This window comes from Platalea leucorodia (genome assembly GCF_965183815.1).
Source record: "Platalea leucorodia genome assembly, chromosome: 12".
Classification (NCBI taxonomy): Eukaryota; Metazoa; Chordata; class Aves; order Pelecaniformes; family Threskiornithidae; genus Platalea; species Platalea leucorodia.
The window spans coordinates 13,758,697-13,779,413 of record NC_138834.1 but is presented as its reverse complement, the minus strand read 5'-3'; the positions used below and the strand labels follow the sequence as shown (position 1 = coordinate 13,779,413).

The 20,717-nt window shown below is 37.3% G+C and overlaps 1 protein-coding gene across 2 annotated transcripts in view; it reads right to left on the bottom strand.

The window, feature by feature from the left end:
- MED13L (mediator complex subunit 13L) overlaps positions 1-20,717 on the bottom strand; it is a 206,004-nt gene that overhangs the window by 163,786 nt on the left and 21,501 nt on the right. The window lies entirely within an intron of this gene.

Below are 20,717 nucleotides of genomic sequence, written 5' to 3'. Positions count from 1 at the left end.
GTTTGTTTTTGTTTTTTTTTTTTAAACTTGGTATTATAAGAGGTAACTAAGTTCTAAACCACCTAAATAACCACTTACATACAAGAGCTACTGCTGCCAACACGTTCTCTTACTAAGACTCAGTAATCCAAAACTGAATTTGCTTTATTTCTCCTAATAGATATTTTTATCCAAAGTTCAAGCCTTGAAATTAAAACTATTTCTGAGGAGAAATGCATCAGCTTCACAACCTGATCCCATGCAGCAGTTCCATTACAAGCTGCAAAATATCACCCAAATGCGTTGGAAATGCCAGTGGAAAGTCCCCTTTATGCCCCAATTGCCAGATCCCCTTTCAACTCTTGCAAGCTTCATCTAGTTTATACTCCCACATTTCTTCCCTCCTAATAACAGTTACTAGAATTTTGCTTCAGGTTCATTTTAAAAGGAAGTCGTTAGATTTACCATTAACATTCCAAAGTATTTCTTGTTTAACATTCTTCCATTGCTAATCATTTACCCAGTGACAAAGCAAGTTCAGTTGTTTTATAAGCATATGAATCTATGCATGACAAGGACGCAAGGAAAAACAAGCAAGATTTGTAGGCTCACAAAATTTAGCATGCAAAGAGAAAAAGCCCATATTTTACAGGAAGGTTGTCAAGTTTCCAACTTCCTTTCAAACCGGTCTTGTATTTCCAAATCTTGCATTTCCAATCAAAATTTGTTCAGCTCAAAACAAGTTTCCTTTTGATACTTTCGTCCCTTGATGTCTGGACAGGTTATCAGGAAGAAACAAGTTCCTGCTTTCCTTACTGTAAAAGCATTTGGCTGCACAGCATCCCACTACAACAGAATTCCCAGAACAGACAGCAGGAGACCAACGCTTACAAAAGAAGGGGGGAAAAGAAAAACCCACAAGAAAAAAAAAACAACAAAACAGGCAAGCAAAGAACAAAAGAAAAAAAAAACCCATATACACCATTAGTGAGCACTGCTATAGACACCATCAGATCGGTAAAACTAATTATTTATGCTCAATTGCAGTATAATTCTTACTTCATCTCTGCTGCATTTCACAATGTTTTCTTAGTAGGTTTAATCAAATTTTCCAGAATCTCATTAGATATTTAAATAATGACATGCACACTTAATTTGTTAAAAAGAAACAGCCTGGATTAAGGTTTTGCTTTGGCTCGTTCGTTAAGCATTAAGTAATTAGATTTTCCTTGTTGTTAAAAAAGGGATAAACAGGTTGCTCATTTATGATCTAAAACCAAATCTGCCCCCCCCCCCCCCCCCCCCCGCCCTTACCCACCAAAGTGTTTCTTCTAAGTGGACACTAGGAGATGACTGATAGAAAAAAATGGATTACTTGTTATTAGTTTCTTTCATGCTCGGCAACGGCGTGAACACAAGCAGCTCCTCCCCTCCTGCTGACTGCAGAGGGCCTGTCCCCATCACTCGTTCCCTACGCAGCTTCGACTGGCGCCGGGCTCATCTTTAAAGACCAGAAAAGGGATAGAGGCACCTACCGTCCCCCAGGAATTTCCAAGCTTAGATTAAGATAAACACAGTTAAAAAAAAAGGGGGGCAAAACATGATATATTGTTAATGAATTACACAGCAGACCTACATTTCATTGAGGATGAAGGACAGCAAGAACAAAATCTAAAGAATCAGCATGCCAACAGCAGCAACAACATTAACCTCCCGCGCCTCTCATCAGCCTCTTCAAGACTAGAAGAAACAACTATCGTGTATGAAGACAAAGGGACTGCTACGGTTCAAAATCCAATAGCGATGATGCACTTTCTTATTTACTCTGGAGTGCCCAAATCGACAGGGGATTCTGGTTAATACAGCGAAGTAAATTTGCTACGAAGATGATAAAACCAAGTTAAGAAAGTAAGTTTGCACAAAACACACAAACAGTACCTAAAAAGGGAAAATTATATTTTACTTTGGCCTCCTATAATGCTTGAACTCTCCTTTCCTAGGACCATCTGAGCTTATTCCACCTAGAAAATTCCCAGCAATCACAAAAACCTAAGACATTGGTGCCGTTCTTGATCTCTTGCCTGATTTTTGTGACACTGCAGTTTTTGCAGGTTGTGGTCTTTTGATTTCTACAGCTTAAGTACAATATACTGTGTTAAGAGCACTTCCAGACTTGTGGTGTAAGATAAGTGAATGGTGGATATTCTCTGGACACTTGTGACCTAAATGTCTCTTACATGGTTCCCAGCTATTGCAAGGAACTACAGCTGATTACATGGGCGATTCCTTCATGATTCCCCTTTATTCAGTACCAGAGAGAGCACACTGGGAGTACTGTGTCCAGTTCTGGGCTCCCCAGTACAAGACACACATGGACAAACTGGACCGAGTCCAGCAAAGGGCCATGATGACGATTAAGCGATGGGAGTACCTGTCGTACAAGGAGAGGCTGAGAGAGCTGGGACTGTTTAGCCCTGCGAAGAGAAGTCTCGGGGCATCTTCTGTTGTGTTTAAATATCTGATGAGAAGGAGTAAAGAAGATGGAACCAGACTCCTCAATATGAGCCAGTGATGGGACAAGCGGTAATGGGCACAAATGGAAATCAAAGAAAAAACTTTTTTACTGTAAGGTTGACTGAACACAGGCTCCCCAGGCAGGTTGCGGAGTTTCTGCCCTCAGAGATACTGAAAACGTGACTGGATGTCATTCTGGCCACCTGCTCTACTTGACCCTGCTCTGAGCAGGAGGGTCGCACTAAATACCCAGAGGTCCCTTCCAACCTCAACTACTGTGTAATTCTACGATAATTTATCTTCCTAAAATATTAAACATAGCTGCTAGAACAAAAGGGAAAAACAGTCATCAGATAAAGGATAATAAGCCTTTTTGCTCCTCATCAGAGCCCTGTTTTAATTATTGAATCACCAAGTCTCAGGGTGGGAGTTTTGAACACATAACATTCCAGGTATTTAAAATGCCATTCAGTGCACACCTTCATGACTTTCAAGCCAAGCCTTTAGTATTGTATGAGACTCAAAAGACGAGTTGCTGCATTAAAAGCCAATTTTAAAAGGTATTGAGACGCTTTAAGGTATAGGCAAGCATCTAGCAGGCCTGTGAAGAGCATCCTTCTATTGAAGATGACTATAAATCAAAGAATATTGCTCTACTAACAAAGGTATATAAATGCTTTATACAGAATGGTAAGAGGTTTTGAGCTTTGTTTTCTTTCTCCCAAAGATCCCAGAAGATATCCATTCCGTTAGGCCTAGCAAACACACATAAGATTAAATTGGGCCACCCATAGCTCTACAGAAAAATTTTGGTACAATAACAAGCATGCACTTCAAGTGACAAGCCAAATTAAACAATGCGTATTTTTATTTTAAAAAGATAAGTAAGTCAAATTAACATTTTGTCCTCAAAGACACACACACACACACACAAAGAAAGCATCACCTCCCGCAACTGAGTTCACAGAGGCAGCTGGAAAAAAGAAAGATATACACTACAGGATCAAGTAACGAATGGTGACATAAAGCCTAGAATTCAGAATATACAACTCACACCGTATAATAAAAAGGGCAGTGGATCCTGGTTATAAGTTAATACACTCCAGATCATTCACAAAACACAGTGTCTAGAGACACTTTGCATGCCATATGTTCATAGAATTTAATATTAAAAAGAGAGCCACAAAAAATAAATCTACAAGCCCGTCATTCTCAGGGTAGGACTCTAGAGAACGTTTTTACAGAGTTTAAGCTCAGAAAGGTTTACACATTCACACCGCTTTATACTTCCTGAAAATGTTTACTTCAGTTGATATTTTCCATTACGGTTGCAACCCCTGTCACTTGAAACACTACCATAACAGACACCCTGAAGTGTCGGTACAAAGCCAGAGGGAAAACAAGACAAAGCTTAGAAAGAACATCGCCAGTTCTGAAACCAGAAGACACCTGTACAAATAGGGTTTTTTGAAGGAAAAAACCCGAAACTTTTTCCAGTGAAGAATAACCTCCCCAAAACATATAAATTAAACTGAAACAGTCTGGATAAAAACAAGAAAGTTCAAATGCACTTACAGTGCATAATAAAAGGATTGGTTTATTTGTTAGCTACAGTGATTTTTCCTAAGACAACGTTCACCAAAAGACAAATATTTAATATTACTCAAAAGCAACAGTCCCTGTTTAAAGCTGTTCTGTAAGACCAACAACTCTGTTAACCAGCCAGTGTTTATAACAAAAACGTGCTTTTTATATCAGACAGTTTGTGCTAACTCTGCAACATTTACAGTTCAGTACACTCTGTACCGATGGTACTTGCCAGAAATTCAGCACTCCAAAAGCATTTTCCTATTTGTTAACTATTTCTTTCAAAATAAAAGAACTAATCACAGTATTTTGAAATTCTCTTCACAAATATTTAGCAAGAAATTAATTTGCCTAACAAAAATACAAGGAAAGACTAATGTAAATATAATAATAGCAAAATAACTTAAAGTATGTAAATCATATACTCTGATGTTTTAGTTTTAATCCAGAACAACATGAAACCAGCCATTACCACATTACTGACAAGACTAAATCCAAGAGAAATCCAAGAGCCAGTAGAGTAAAGGCTTCTTGTCTTTTCCCAACTCTATTTCAGTTGACCAGATAAAATGTAAAGGGGCTTTTGGATCTTAGTTCAGTAGTGGTGCCCTTTTTTTTTTTTAATATTTAATAAATATTGATGAAATGTTAAAATATTTAGTAACTTTAGAAGAGAAGGGTAGTTGACCTTACAGTTTAACGAAAGGGCCGGGAGCACCGGCCCTCCTCACATACAAGCACAATACTGACGTTCAGAGTAGGAAAGCTTGCGTGGCATCACGAGGGAAACATAAATCCACAACAACAATCTGCCCACCTCCAGTGGCCGCCTTCTCTCTTCATACCTAGAAACTGCACCTGAAACACCAGGACTTTCAACATTTGTGTACAATTTCCAGACATTTGGCAGTCGACATAAATGACCCCCATAAGCCAACACTGCAGCAGAGTAACACATATACAACCAATTCGCCGCACCCTGGCTTCATCAGGTTTATTGTACACATGTCAAACAGACTTTCTCTACCTGCACACAAAGTCCAAGATGCAGCAAATCTCTTACACACTCAAACCAAACACAAATACGTGCCGTCACGACAAATGGTGTCTCTTGAGGGAAAAAGTCACTAGGAACTAAGGCCATCCATGCAATACACCCACTGGAGACAAATAACAAACCAAAGCATAAATACGGGGCAACTCTGATCACCTCTGATCTATCGCTCCGCCAGTTCTGGTACATGCAAACCAGATTCCTTTGGGCAGCAATGAAGCTGGATCTCTGTTCCACGTACGTGCTGAAATGCACCCCAACCCCAAAAGGGGACAAAAGGGTCTGAACTGAAGGTTTATTGTTTAAACTAATTCAAAGCCGTTCATGGTGAGGGCTTCTGGTCCAGCTGAAACAAACCCCTGGATTTCATATAGTGTGGGGTACAGGACCTTCAAACCAACTGCTTCAATCTACTGAATTGCTTTTATTTTGCTGAATTACTTACTAACATAGACATCACCTCTGAAAAACTTAATCTACTTTCACAAAAATCTGATAATGTAATTTCTGTTTAAGATGATTGTGCCCTAACACTTCTTCTGTGTCTCACCCTCTTAACTTGGACACTGCACAGGGCAGTCAAATTCTTTGCAAAGCTTCCATTAAATAAACTATCATTGCATAAACATAGCTACATTTTCACAGTACATACATTTTTGAAAACTCCCTTTATACATTGGCCAGCTGCAACACTGAACAGAAGCGACAACCAAAGTTGCGGTAGATGGCATAAAGTTTTGTGTATCCGAAGTTTCTGTATGCGTTTTTTTTTTTTGGTTGCAAAAATTTTTTATTTCTGACATATGATAGGGATTTACAACTGCAAATGCTCAACATGTTACAGCGACAGACTGAGACAATACTTACTGGTTTGCTACATATTGACAACAACCATGGCAAACAAAACTTGAGTCTTTGTACTCTGAATGCACTCTGTATTCTTTTCTAATGTATGTAAACAATACACCTTAATTCCTTCAATTTTCTTCAAGCTCTATATATTCAAAGGCTTGTAAAATGTTACAGTTCATGGGGTTTCAGGGTTGTATTTTTATTTTTTTTTCTTTTTTTAATTTATAATCTCATCCCAGATGGGACATCAAATGCACACAGCAGGATACCTTCCTTAAGCATTACTTTTTAGAGTTCTTTGTGTCATCATCCAACATTCTTAATCACATGAACGTCAGCATGAAGACTTAGCTGGGAATAGTGTGAGCAGCAAAAAACCGATACTGGATACTTGCTGTTTTTAAACAATTCCTTTTCCCAAGTTGCCCCTGCTACCAGAACACAGCAAGACAAGGTGAAGCGATAAGCAAGCAAGCCTTAACTTTCATTTACCATCTGCATTGCCTACTTGTTTATCATAGCAAATAAAAGCAATCATGGACCAGAATCCCTCCTCCTCGGTCTGACATCCTGGATACACATCCTGGATAACTTCACAAATTAAAGTGCTGAGGAAACTCAGATGGGGTGGCCAAGGGGGAAATGCTAAATACAAAAGCAGTTCCTGGTTACAACCAGCTCGGCAGCTAAAAATCCCAAAGCAAGAGCATCGTCTAGTCTTACAGCAACCTACTGAAGAGGTTACAAACCACTGTAAACAGCCAGATGAGAGCCAGTGTAAGGATATGAGAGATTCAGCATTCAGGTAGCACTTATCCATTCCATTAGGGAAACAGGATACAAACAATCCCATTTTCAGACAGGCACACAAGGTGGCCTGAACTGGTTTATCTTCCTCCACAGATCTCAGAAGACCGGTGTTGGGAAAGTTGTCCATTTCTATCACGGGTCCTACAAGTTACCGTTCTTAAGCCAAGACTGCTTAATATGGGCAATGCTGATACGAACAATCACAGAAAGCCTTTTGACAAATTGTACAGATAACAAGAAACATCATTTTTAGGACACAGTCATTCATTATTCATCATAACAGGTTAATTTAAATGGCTACCTGGGATTAGTGTTCACAATTCCACAAAATTCAGACACTGTACTGTCACGTGTAATATGCAAACTCCAGAAAAGAAGAAATGGATCTGCTGACAACATAACTTCAAGCCAGAAGAGGAATGAAAAACTATACCTCTGACGCATATGGACTAGCACTAATGCCAATTAACTGAAGTTTGTTCTAGCATGAAATTATGAGACAGCATAATAGTACAAAAATCTTCTTATACGTGAATCAGTTAAAAATGAATTAACAGAGGACTATTGCGTAGTTACTACTAGTTATCATTTTGAATACATTGAAACCTTTCGTTCCCCAGACCAATGTTTAAAATAAACAAAAAGCAGCAAGCAAACACAACTGTTTCATTAAAGTGATTACATAAACTCGCAGAACAAGACTTAATTTGAATTAATAGTAAAGATAAAATTGACTGTATCAACATGCCATACAGAAAGCATAAAGTTATAAAAAGCATAAGTGGGTTGATGATATCACATACCAAACACCTGACGATTTCATTAAACACAAACGCTCCCCTTTTCATGCGACATGATATGTGACGAGCAGTTAATACTTGAGAAAATCGGACGGGTATCAAGCTAACAAAAAACTAGTGGAAGTCTTAAGAGTTGGAGGACAGAGGCAGAGATTTTGCAAAGCAGCAGGAAAATTTGTACTTGAAACTACTACTGATAGAGCCAAAGCGTGAATGTCAATACCACACATGATTCATTCCAATGAAGAGTTACTCCGTGGTTTGGGAGGACAGCTGAAGTGACAGTGACTTACGACGCTCCCTTAGGTTACATATCCCTTATTTCTGCTTTAAAATGCTGTGGATTGTTCTCTTAAAATTTCTGTGCTGGAGGCTGAGATCTGCTTTCCCCTAGCCACAGTCCCAAGGGGAGACCCTCAGCCCATTAGTTACATAAACTACTTCTATAGTCTTACCCACCTCAGTAGGTCATCTAAATATATGCACCAAGATTTAAAAACTGCAGTGCAATCAAAGCACTTTTTCTAGAACAGAAGAGCTGACAATTTATAGGCTATTCAGTTTTGCATGCTTTTATCGGGCTAGTTAGTTGAAAGAAAATGCACACATAATTACTTAATCCCATTAAAACAAAGACAAATGACAGTACAAAACTACAGAGCTCAGCAGTTTGAGCAATGAAAGATTGTGAACTAACATCATAATGAATCATGCAGCCTTATCAGTGTGCAGCTCCTTCCACATCCCTCTGTTATTTCAGCTAAATCAGCATCATGTTTCTTGTATATACCATTCAGCTATGTAAAATGGTATCTTTAATAATGAATAGCTACCATAGATTTTCCAATGTATGCGTAATCCAAGGTCTCTACTTTTTCAGTGATTACATGCCAATTAAACTAAGCAATTAAATTCAGATGAAAATCCTAAAAAGTCAGTTGCTTCTCCCGATATTCGGGGAGGATAGGGGAGCATAAACAGGAGGCCCACAGAGATAGCAAGTGGCAATCTGGGTTTGGTTTTTTCTTTTAATGTATCTACCACGGCCCTCCTACAGATTTTGTATTTTGGCCAGTTTTGAGTTCAGAAACTTATTTAACTCCCATTCAGTGCATTATGTTAACAGACAAGATGTAAACTGTACTCGGTTACTGAAGAAGGAAAGAAAAAGCAAACAAACATCTTTTCCTAGAGGATATATAACACGTTTGCTGCTAAATTTACTACTGGGGAATAAATAAATAAAAATGTAAAATAATTGTAAAACCACAGAGAGGACTGAACTTATGTAGATTCCCATTCAATTCAAAAGTTACCTCCTCAAGGATAGTAATGGGGTTTTTATACACATACATTTAATGTATCTATAAGCATTACGATCTCTTGGTTAGATTGTTAACACACAATAATCTGAGCACTTTAATTTGAGAAGCTGCTAAAACACAGGACTGGCCGTACTAAAAGCTGAGCACCTCTCTGTGGCACAAAGTTTAGACAGCTGTCTAGGACAGGCCAGGCAAGTAAACAATGAAGAGTGCTTATGTGTAATGTTTGCTCACCGGTTACACACATTTTGTGGGCTTACCGAGGAACTTTCAGGACAAGGCCAGGCAGGAACCCATATACCAAAAAGGGAGGTGTTAGGAATTTGAGTGCCAGAGTGTCTTTCTTTTGAAATGAAGCAGTAACAGTCTCACAGGCAAAACATTTTTCTTCCCACTTTCCATGCCTTAACTGTGGCTTACAGCAAAAGAAATAATAATGAATAAAATAATGCTTAAATAAAAAACTAAAAAAAATAAATAAATAAATAAAAAACTAAAAAAAATAAATAAATTAAATAAATGCTTAAATAAAAAAATAAAAAAAAAATAAAAAACTACAATCTGGTTTAGTTTAGGAAAAGGGCTCAGGGGCGGGGGGGACTGAGCAATAATTCTACATACATCTGGGACAGCGGATATCTGTCTAGAAGTTATACATTTCAATGGATAGCTTCTCCAGGTACAAAGTCTCTCTAGAGAGACCTCAAACACATTGCTGTTTATTACTCTCAGCTTTACCTCATCTGCTGATTAGCTCCTGAAGAAATTATTTCCCATAGAATGGGAAAGGGAACAGATGAGCGGGAACTCCTCCATTTGGATTGCAAAACTCTTCTGGGTATAAACTCTAGCTCTGAGTTTGTGCAGAGTCTAAGACAGAGGATCAGGGGACCTTAAAGCTGGAAGCACCAGCAAGCCAGCAGAAAAGCAGCAGCAGCGACTGCTGACATCACTTCAGGATACCACTTCACAGTTTGAGTTATTTATATTCTTTCCATTTATTACCGCAACAAACAAGGAAAGAAGAACCACCTTTATTTTCCAGGTGTTGAATTAGCTGCATCTGTTTCTTTTGCAACAATGAAAAAAAATCTTGTCTTCATAATTGCTCTTATTATGTTGCAGCTATGAAAAAATCTTACTTTGCTTTTTAAAGAAATTCAGAATTCAACTACTAATCGAGGGCTGCTAAGGACGGCAACAGAATCCTTAAGTTATTTTTAAGTTATTCAAAATAGAACGCTAGTACAAAACAAAAATAAAGCGTTATCTTTTCAATAAGCACGTTAAAGCAAACCTATAAAACTTTTGTCAGAAACATATATTCCTCTTGATAAGCAGCCTTTTAAAGTGGCAGAATTCCCAGGCACATTCAGGAATCACCGGAAAGAGCAGGATTTTCAGTTAAGCCTTTCATCATTCTGTCCTGACCCAACATAGTCCGACATCGTATCCATTGCGTAACCAGAGCGGAGAACGTCAATCAAATACAGAAGCCATACTTGCTTTATAATCACACTGCTTATTACCCTGGTATTATCAGAAATAGCATCTTTTTAATACAGGATAGACAAAAAAAGGAAAAAAAAAAAAAAGACATGGAGACAAAAACCACACACACTTCCCCCTCATTTGCCTTAGAGAACAGATTCCAGTGAATTTTGTTGACATATGTTGCAAAATATTGCACAGAATAAATTTTACTGAACTCCGAAGGGGCCAAGAGATTTAACTTTCATGCCCCAATTGGTTAACCAACTCTCCAGAACCATAAACACATAAGACTATAAGCCCTCCTGTTCCCCCTGTAGACACAATAATGATTTTCATACTTCTCATCTCTTTGGAGAGCATTAAAGAATACATATGAAATTCTTAAAGCTGTTCAAATAAAAAAAAAAAAGAAAACCAAACCACTGTACAATGATACTTTCATCACCTACGATTTGAAGCTTCCCTTGGCTGTAGAAAAGGTATTACAAAAAAGACAGAGCAACTAGAATGTCATGGAACAAGCTGAACTATAAAAAAAAAAGGAAAGTTTTCTTGAAAGAGAGGTTTATTTCCTGGAGTCCTGCTTAGAAACTGCCATACCGGCCATCTTCAATTCTTCCTTCTGAGACCAAGTTTATCACTATACGCTCCGTAATATAGAAACGTCACACTTACATTTCTCCAGAAATTTGAGGTGCTAACTTTGCCCGGTTATTTGTTACTATCTGTTACTATCCACCCATCAATTTCTTACACGAATTTGTAGCACTTCCACTTGACCCCTTTGTCCCACCGACCTTTCCAAAGCAAAAAACGCCCCAAGATTTTGTGAAAATCCAGGAAAAGACTGGCAAATACTGTACCAGTAGAAAACAAAAATAAGGACTGCAAAGGTCTTTTAGCAAGAATGGCTGTTTTCAGGCCACGGCTTTTTCACGCAGAGGCAGCTCCTTCAAACTGCAGCAATGGGCCAGGCAGGGCACCCGCGGTTAACTCTGCTAGATCACAGAAGCAGCAGTGGTCTCATTCCAGGTCAAAATTACAGACGGTAAAAGGCAGAAGCAAACTAAGCGAGCTGAGGGCTGCGATGCTCCAAACCTTATCATCGACCGTAACAGAACCTGAAACAGGGACTTGTCTCACACCAGCCTGTACCTGAACTAAGAGAATACAAAGACAACTGAAGTGCATTTTTATGGCTAAAGGGAACAGGACAGTCAATTTTCTGATATCGGACAAACTGAGCCCAGGTAGATCCGTTACAAGTTATGCTTACACTGCTCAGCTGAACGTGAAAAAATTGAAAGTGTGATTTAGATCAACGAGAATATAAAAACATTTCAGTAGCGTGCCTTTCCTCTAGCGTATACTTTTCCTTCAAACTACTTAAATGTTAAGTATTGATAAATCAATCTAACACCGCTTCACTGGAAGTTCAAGTTCTAGTTGTCATTATATGAGTGACTGCAACACACAGTTGTTTGTTTTTTTAAACAAGGAACTAATATTTAACTACCAGCAAAACTCCACACTCTTCCTTTTGAAACCCACAATTCCCACGGGCAAAGAGCAAAGGTAAGAATTCAACCTCATTCTTAACCCGTTCTATGTACTGCAGCTCATTTCGGTTTGCACTTGTTCCTCCTCTTAATTCTATGCAAGAATATTTTTTTGTTTGCATATTTATGGCATGCTGTTTTGGAAATGACATCTTACAACCTCGGCATGCCCCGTAGTTTCAAATAAACATTAGGAAACAGACTTCACGTTTCAAAAACCTTCGTTCTCAGTGTGCCATATTGCTCCTTAAATGTCACGGCCGATCCCTGACACACTGAACCATACATCAACTCTTATTCTAAATTGCCATATGTACACGTTTCTAGGTATCCAATCTACTTGTAATACAGATTACTGTTAAAGCCTTGGATAACTAAGTGCATATGTATAATTAAGTCCACTTAAAATGAAACTAGCCTCCAGACTGGGGTATAAGAATTTTGTATCAAGATTTATAACCTTTAATAGGAGCATTAAAATAAAGTAACTTTTATGTAATGGAAAACATACCTCCTTAAAGAGAAGCCATGGGTTAACTTTAGAAGAGTCACGTTTCTATGTTTTCTGTTTGCAATCCAGTAGCACGTGTATGTCAGTAGAAGTTCATTAATTATTCTATATATGGCATTACCAAAATGCAATTGTATGCGAATTTTTTTATTGTTATTTTTTGAAGATGGCATTTCCTCTATTTGAAAAGGTGAAATTTACCACGAGAGCTTACCCTGTGTTCTTAGGATTACTCAGTGCATGAAAATACAAACATCAGTAATGAGATCTATTAACGCAGATTTCACTTCAAGCTAACTTAGATTTACTTCACACAGTTAAGTGAGTTCATTTCACTGCAAAAAAAGATTCCCTGAAGCAAAAAACATCAACTACTGTGGATGATATTGCCCAACACATTGCTGAAAAATAAATTCTACTGATTGGATTTTTTCATTTTCCCCCCTCAAGCAGCACTTTTAAAAATACAATCTTTTAATGATTGTTTAATTTTCATGTAACTAGAATATAAATCCTTTACATACTGCTTTCCTGCAGTATAATGTCTCATTTTTCATGGAAAAAACCTAATTACGTGGTTCACCGAGTTGCCTGTGGTAACACATCAATTTTATTTACATTCAAAAGTTGGACTTCGGTTGGGTCTCAACACTCTAGTTAATTCCAGGCACATTTTATACAATAGTTCTCTCCAATTCATTAGTAAGACCTCACTCTAGCTTTTATTTGAAAAGGACGCTGAGCTACTATAACCTTGTTTCAGATTTCCACACTTTCTGTACAGTACCACATTTGTAGCACCAATTCTACTCCGCCCTTAAACGTATGCGGTTTGCTATGAAGTCTAGTCTTACTGGAAGAGTTCTGCAAAAGAATCATTAAACACTCACTACAGAATGCAGCTATTAATATTTCACAATGAATTCATTTTTCCACAAAAACACAATAGAAAAACAGTAACTGTTGTGTAGCCAATAAAACTTAAAGATTAATTACTCGACATTTCAACTATTTCAATTGAATTAAGCTAATATTTTGAAAGCAGGAAGATTAAAAGGAAGAAGTATGGTATTCAGTAGAGAATTTCTTGGCTTTACCTTCCACCAGTGTCTTTCCTTCAAACTATTTTCAGAAGGCTATTTGTTGCAATTAACAGTAAAGCCTCCAAATTTCCAAATATGAGGTTTTAAATGTTAATTTAATTCTTGGGAGGTTTAAAAAAAAAAAAAAAAAAAAAAAAGGCAAGCAAGCATTAGGCTATCTTACATACGACCCTTAGGTAGATTTCATATTTTTTTGTTACCTTTTAGACTTAGATGTTGCAGACTGTAAAAAGGGGGGGGAAAGCAGTATGTTAGAATGGTACGTCATTGACTAGAATTGATAATGAAGTCGTGTATGCCGTAGGTGCTCATTTGATACTACTCTGAACACTGAGATTCACTGTTAGGGTTGAGAGAAAAAACACTGAAGAAAAGAAGAATTAAGGAAAAGGTAAGCGCAATCTGACTTCTAAAAGGGAGACTCAAATTTGATTTTTATTTTTTAACAACTCATAGCCTTGTTGTCTATAAACATAAACCAATTTTAAAGTAAAAAGAGGGAAGAAGTTGGGGTGGTGCGAAGAATATTTATTTTAAAAAGAAAACAAAATAAAATGAAGACATCTTGCCCAGACACAATAAGGCTCTTGTCAACCTCATGTGTATAAAAGGAGCTGGCATTTTCCCATGAAGCAATTCCTTAATCCCAAATGATGGCATAATAACCTCACTTAATATGCCTCCTTAAAAGAAAAAGTTTATTTTGTCTAAGCTAAACTTCAACTGGCAATCACTGGACACCAATTAACGGTGTCAAATATAAGGGTCACAGAACAATTCCGCAAGCCGAGAAAGTAAGAATTCACTTTTAAATTCTATCTTTTTTCCAAAAGAACGTAGAAGTTTAACTTTGTTTTCATGTCTTTGGAAATAATCTGTGCTAGGCAATTAAGAAAATGCAAATGACTTATCTTATTGAAAGTAATCAACCCAGAAACAGACTTTTCAGTAACTTAATATTCCAATAAAGTCTTCTGTCATATGAACCTACTTGCTAATTCCACTCTTAACTCAAGAACCGGCAATTAACCATTTTCAGATTTCACTTGAAATTATTAATAAGTGGTACTCAGCTGCTTGATATTCGTAGCTTCTTTTTAAATTGAAAGCCTTCAAGAATACTTCCATTTCTGCTCCTGTGAGATTCCTTTTATTCCTTGTTCGTAAACTGCTTTTCCATATGTTAGCTGGTCTCTTTCTAAACAATACTGAGCATGACAATAGTTAGGGGTTTTATGTAGTTACCTAGAGTACATAAAACAAATTGTTGTAATGCACATTCCATGCTTGTACACCCTTCAACTAAGCCTATCAAAGCAGGCAACAAGGAGATAACCTTTTGGTAATTTCGAGAAAGTATCAAAGCTAGCCATAATGAAATTTCAGCAGCAAAACACTCCCTTCTTTCCCACTTTCATAATCTTATAATAGAACGAAAGACTTAGAGCACTTTCATTAACAGCAATACTATTAATTTGTATACCCATTTCACAGGGAGGGGTGCTTATTCTTGATTTTACGCATTGCTTCACACACTTAAAGTCCATTTCAACGGACAGGAACAGCTTCTCATTCAATAATTAACATATCTCACTACATGGCAGCTAAGAACATATTTCATATCTCCTGCAAGAGTTCCCAATTCCTTAAAACTACAGTAAATCAAACACGGTACCTTGAAAGAACCTTAAATAAGACTATTTCAAATCAAAATGGAAAGGAAAGGAGACTTTTCACTCCTTCTTTACCTTCTTTTACATTAGCAGAGCAAAAAAATAATTTTTTTCTTTTTTTTCAAAATCAAAGTTTGCCTTTATTTTTCTATAAATCCCTAATAAATACTGAAAAGCGCCATCTACTTAACATTTGTAGGTTAAACGTTTACTTGATTCAGAAGACTTAACTGACAAAATAAAATTCAGAATCTGGAAGTTAACAAGTGAGCATCAAGAACCCTATTTAGTTGTAATAAAATTACCTAAATTGAGCTCTGGCAAGTTATTCTTCTCAGGAAAGATGCCTGAAAACATAGCTGGCATGCTCTGTTTTCCTCTACGTGAAAATCTACCCAGCAGCAATTTGCAGGTAGAGAAACAAGAGCAGAAATTAAGTCTGGGCCACAACTATATGGTCTAACGTAGATGCCTTGCAAAAAGTCCTTCCTAGCTAACATTTTTTCCCCCCTCAACATTTATCAGCACTTGGGGATTACAACTGCATCAGCCCCACATGCCAGGAATTCATAAACAGGAATGAACTGAAGCTCCACGTTTTTCCTGTCATGGAATAAATTTTAACTACATTTTTAAACCTACCAAGCTGTGAATATCCTTAACAATAGTCTTTCAGGAAAGATTCACCTAATTAATACAAGATAATCTATTCTTCAGAAGAGTTTTCATCAAAATCCTGATGTTCTACATCCAGTACAGTACAAAGGATATTAGCATCTTTTTGGGGGGAAGCACCTCCAGAAATTAATGGATCAAGTGCAGTATACCAGACAACACATAAAAACAAAGACTTTGGCTCAAAAGAATTCGACCCACAGAAAAATTATGTATACCACCTTTCCGTCACAAGCCCTTCCCCCTACAACAAAAAGGCTGCATGGGAACAACTGTCAATCTCATCTATTTAAGGGGAAAAAAAAATTCTTTAAGTGGATTTTAAGTGAGAGCAAGTTAAGAGTTAACTGCAACTTTACCAACACTTCAAGGATGATTGTCCCAAGAGTAGCAAAATGCTAAAATTGTATTTATTTTCTCTCAACAAGCTTTGTACTGTTAAGCTTCTATTTTGAAACCACATGATGAAGCACCTGTCACAATACAGGGTTTTCACTTCTGTGCCATGCATTGCTTAGGCCAACAATAACGGCTGAAGGGTACAGACGGGTGTCTGGGGTTTCTCACCGATGCCCTAAGTTCCTCATATTCGTTTGTCTTGTCTCCATAGATTTGCAGAGGAACAAATGTGATGGCAATCCCAAATACCTACCAGAATCAGTAATTTTAGGCAAACAAGTCTATCATTCTTTAAATGAAACTGCATCCTTCTATCAAATGCCCAGAATCTTGGTTACTCATTCTCAAGATGCTGTCTAATATTTTGACAGTCTTCCAGAGTCCACCTCCAGGGTCAAGACGATATTCTCGGTAGCAATGCACATCAGAATGCCTGCATTATTCCTGATAATTCAAGTATTCTGTCCCACAGATGCAACAGAGAAAGCTGAATATATCCGTAAGCTCAATATGCAGATTACAAGTTTATAGACAAAACTGTCAGACAAAAAGGTTGTTTAAAATGTCAGACATAAGTATTCTTTGCAAAAGCAAAGGCGGCAGCTAAGGAAAAGATATCACCTGCTCATAATCTGCATAGAATGCATAGGGTACAAGTGTGGGGTGGGAGAAAAGAGAAAAAACCCGAGAGTCAAGTACAAATTCTCTGCAGTGCTCCAGATGGTATTTGGTCACCAAATGCAAATGAGATCACTGCAACTTGCAAATCTACAACTTTCCTGTCAAAAAACCTGCCAACAGTAAGATACTACCTCCTCTCCATTCCGCTGCTTCTGTAGAATTTACAAAAAAAAAATATTTTTATGGGAAAAGGTACAGCAGCTGTAACACTTGTCAAACCTCTTCAGGCAGTAATGTCATTAAATAGCACTTATCCTTGAGAAAACAAAACTTCCATAACCAGAACACTCCCAGCTTTTTCAAACTTGTAAAATCACTCCATTTTTTTCTCCCACTCAGTGACCCCATACCAATTAGCTTTTTTCACTTGGGACAGAATAAAGATCTTCCATCTTTCTTCAAATTTAAAATCCAATCATAATAAAAACCAGAACACAACCGCTGTGGCTGGCAGGAGAAAGAAATGTAGGAGTGTGTGCAAGAGACACACCTAGGAAATTCGCAGCTGTCTAGCTGATCTAACTACTTAACTGATCTAGAGCTGTTCTGCAAATAATTGTTTTTACTTAATCTCCCATGACAGCATTTAATTATCAACACAGTTTTGGAAAGCTACTACATAAACAACTGTTCCTAGTACCTCCTGTTTATAACTACTAAGTTGTTTTCCCTATGACTATTTGAAATTCTTTTATTAAAGGCAGATTGTTGTTTCCGAAATCATCTACCTTCAATGTTTTAAAGATAAGGCAATGCACACAGCTCATATGCAAAACTTTAAAAAGTGTTTCTGAACGAAAAGTCTCAGTCTAGACTTCTCATTTGTTTAACGAAAGTACTAAATGTCATACAATATTGAGTGACTCCGTTATTCAGAAAAATCAATAATTCTAATTTAGACTTGAATGAATAAAAGATAAAGACTTAAATTTAAGTTGCCACTAAATTTTTATTATGCTAATGAAAATTTCACTTTTAAAGCACAAGTCCTAGGCAGGAAAAAAGAAAGCCAAAACACTCTGAGCAACTTCCTACTTGGTAAGAATTCGTGGTCTTATTAACAGCCATCATTTCCTAAAGTTCATCTCAAAAGACAGGATTTGTAAAACTGAAAATGTGTCGGGTAGACTCTAGTCTTCCACTTGGATTTGCAGTGTCAGACTTCTGGGACTTGTGCTCCTAAAAGTCTCAGTACAAACACAAAAGCAAAGCTCTGGTCACTGAACTCTAAGTTACCGACGCCAGTGACAATCCAACCCCTACGAACGAGATTTTAAGCCAACGCAGCTTATTTCACGACCAGGTTACACCAAAACAAGCAGCGTGCTATGGTGGCTCAGCTGGCAGGCAAGTAAATTACTGTGCTTCAGTAGTTTACTTATTTTCTGTTTGTATGCCCACATGAAAAGTCCTTTATATTTTCAAGAGCATGTAAACTTGGGAAACTAATTTCAATTATCAAATATTTGAGTACTGTGGTCTGCTTATACAATAAAAAGCAAAATAACCTTGTTTCTTCTGCCTTGCTGTTGCATGAAACATTGAAGACAAACAGTGTCCTTTGTCATATTTCAAGGAATCAATGTACATAAATGCCTCATTCTGGCAGAATTTGATGTTCAATATTTTGTCAATACTGATGTTTGAACTGTAAAAACAACTACTGAAGAGAGCAAGACAACCCTATCAACAGTAAATTTTATAACACTTTTACAATTACCTCACTTTATTACCTGATCAGTCACTACAAGTGTTTCAATGTGCTTTTAATATGGAACAAGTAAACCTATCATTATATGATTTAGACACGTTACAAGGAATTCCAAAACCTGCAGTGGAAGGGAGAAGAAAAGGAGATTACTTCCCAAATTCTTGTAGGGTCCTGACAGTTCGCGGGAGCATATTCCTTCTTCTTTCAGTTACCATGTACTTCATTCCCCTAAATGAGTTACGCATAGTCCTCCTTTCTCCATCTCCAAACTCAACTTTGCATCTCTTCACATCCCTCTGCGCAGTCTTTTTCTTTCAGACTTTCTTACTTTTTTTAATTTGAGAGAGCACTGCAAATAAGGATCACTCAGTGACAGTGCTATTGTACCAGGGCAGACGTTATCTTTTCACTTCAGCTGGCTGCAGTGTTGTGAAACCCGCTACGCTCGGACTGGTTTTTATCAGTGTGATACTGCTGTTGTTGACATTTAAAAAACAGTGCTCTTGCAGACAATTTTCAGATTTAATTCCACTTAAAAATTGTTGTACTGAAGGCTCCAGCCCAGATGCTTCATAAAATTTTGGACCAGGCAAAAAAAAAAAAAAAAAAGCATCAAAGTGATGCTATTCTCTCTTTGCTATACTCTGCCCCATACCATACTCGAGCAGGTTCACCCATTCATACATTTAAATGCCTCGCCAGACCATTATCACTGGAAGTAGCATTATATTCTTGTAACCAAGATGTTAGTTATAAACAAGCTACATCAATTTACAACAGAAACAGAAGCTATCACCTGCAACTCCCCTCAAATAAAAAGACACTTAAGTCCCACATACTGCATTTGAAATATTAAATAAACTATATTTCACAAAGAGAAAAGCATATATTATTAAAGCTTTGCTGGGTAAGTAGAAATATTACCCATACCTTCATTCAAAACAGGTGCCTCATAAAAAATTTATGTCAGTGGAATGGCTCGGTGCAGCACTTCTGAGCCATCTCTTTAATTATACATGATCACATAGCTACCTGCATGAAATCCGCCTAAAGATACACAGCGTTTCTTATCTGTGATTTCACAGGCTGTATTACCAAATAAACAATCTGGTATTCATGAAAGTATGAAGTTTGTAATGGTCTGAAGATAGGTGGTTAGAACAGGATAACAATAAGAAAACGAACATAGCATAACCCAGGACCAAAACAGTGGGTGGTAGAGGTAGGGAGATAAAGGACAACTAAAGCACACTCGACAAATACAATATTCTACATATTTGAACTGGCATACACATTTTATCACCAAGTAACCAGAAGGTCTAAAGGATGAAAATTTATTGCAAAAACCAAGGAATTGATCCTTATTATTGGTTTGGTTTTTGTTTTGGTTTGGTTTTGTTTTGGTTTTTTTTATTACTATTATTATTCCAGGATTAGAGAATTTTCGTTGTTTTCATCCAAGACATGAGAGGTAAAATAAGAGACAAGTATTCATGCAGTCTAATAAAATACCTTTTAAACGTTAAAGTTTTCAGGGAAACTAGGTCTACTCAAAGCAACAATACATCATTGAAACGGAATTAATATATAGTGGATAGTCATAGCCAAAAAGGATCACAACAGATAAAGTTAGTTTTGTTGCATGATTTTGAGGCTACACGTTCTGGAGGCACTGAAGACAATCAAGGTGCACAAAACTTACAATCACATGAAATTATTTTTGTCCTACCTTCCCCTTCCTTCCTTTTATTACATTCACTTGTTGCAACTTGCCTCCATTTATGCTCAAATCCTGTAGCATGACCAACATGGCAAGTTCTGACCTTGCAGATTTACCTGTGGTGCCATGGAGTTTAGCTGATGGAATAACACACCTATACTGCAGACGGGTATTACCTCAGGCCAGGATTTTTCTTTATTATTATCCTCTGAACTAGAATTTACTCTTACAGCGCATCTGAGATTTCACAAACATCTAAGTAATGACGCT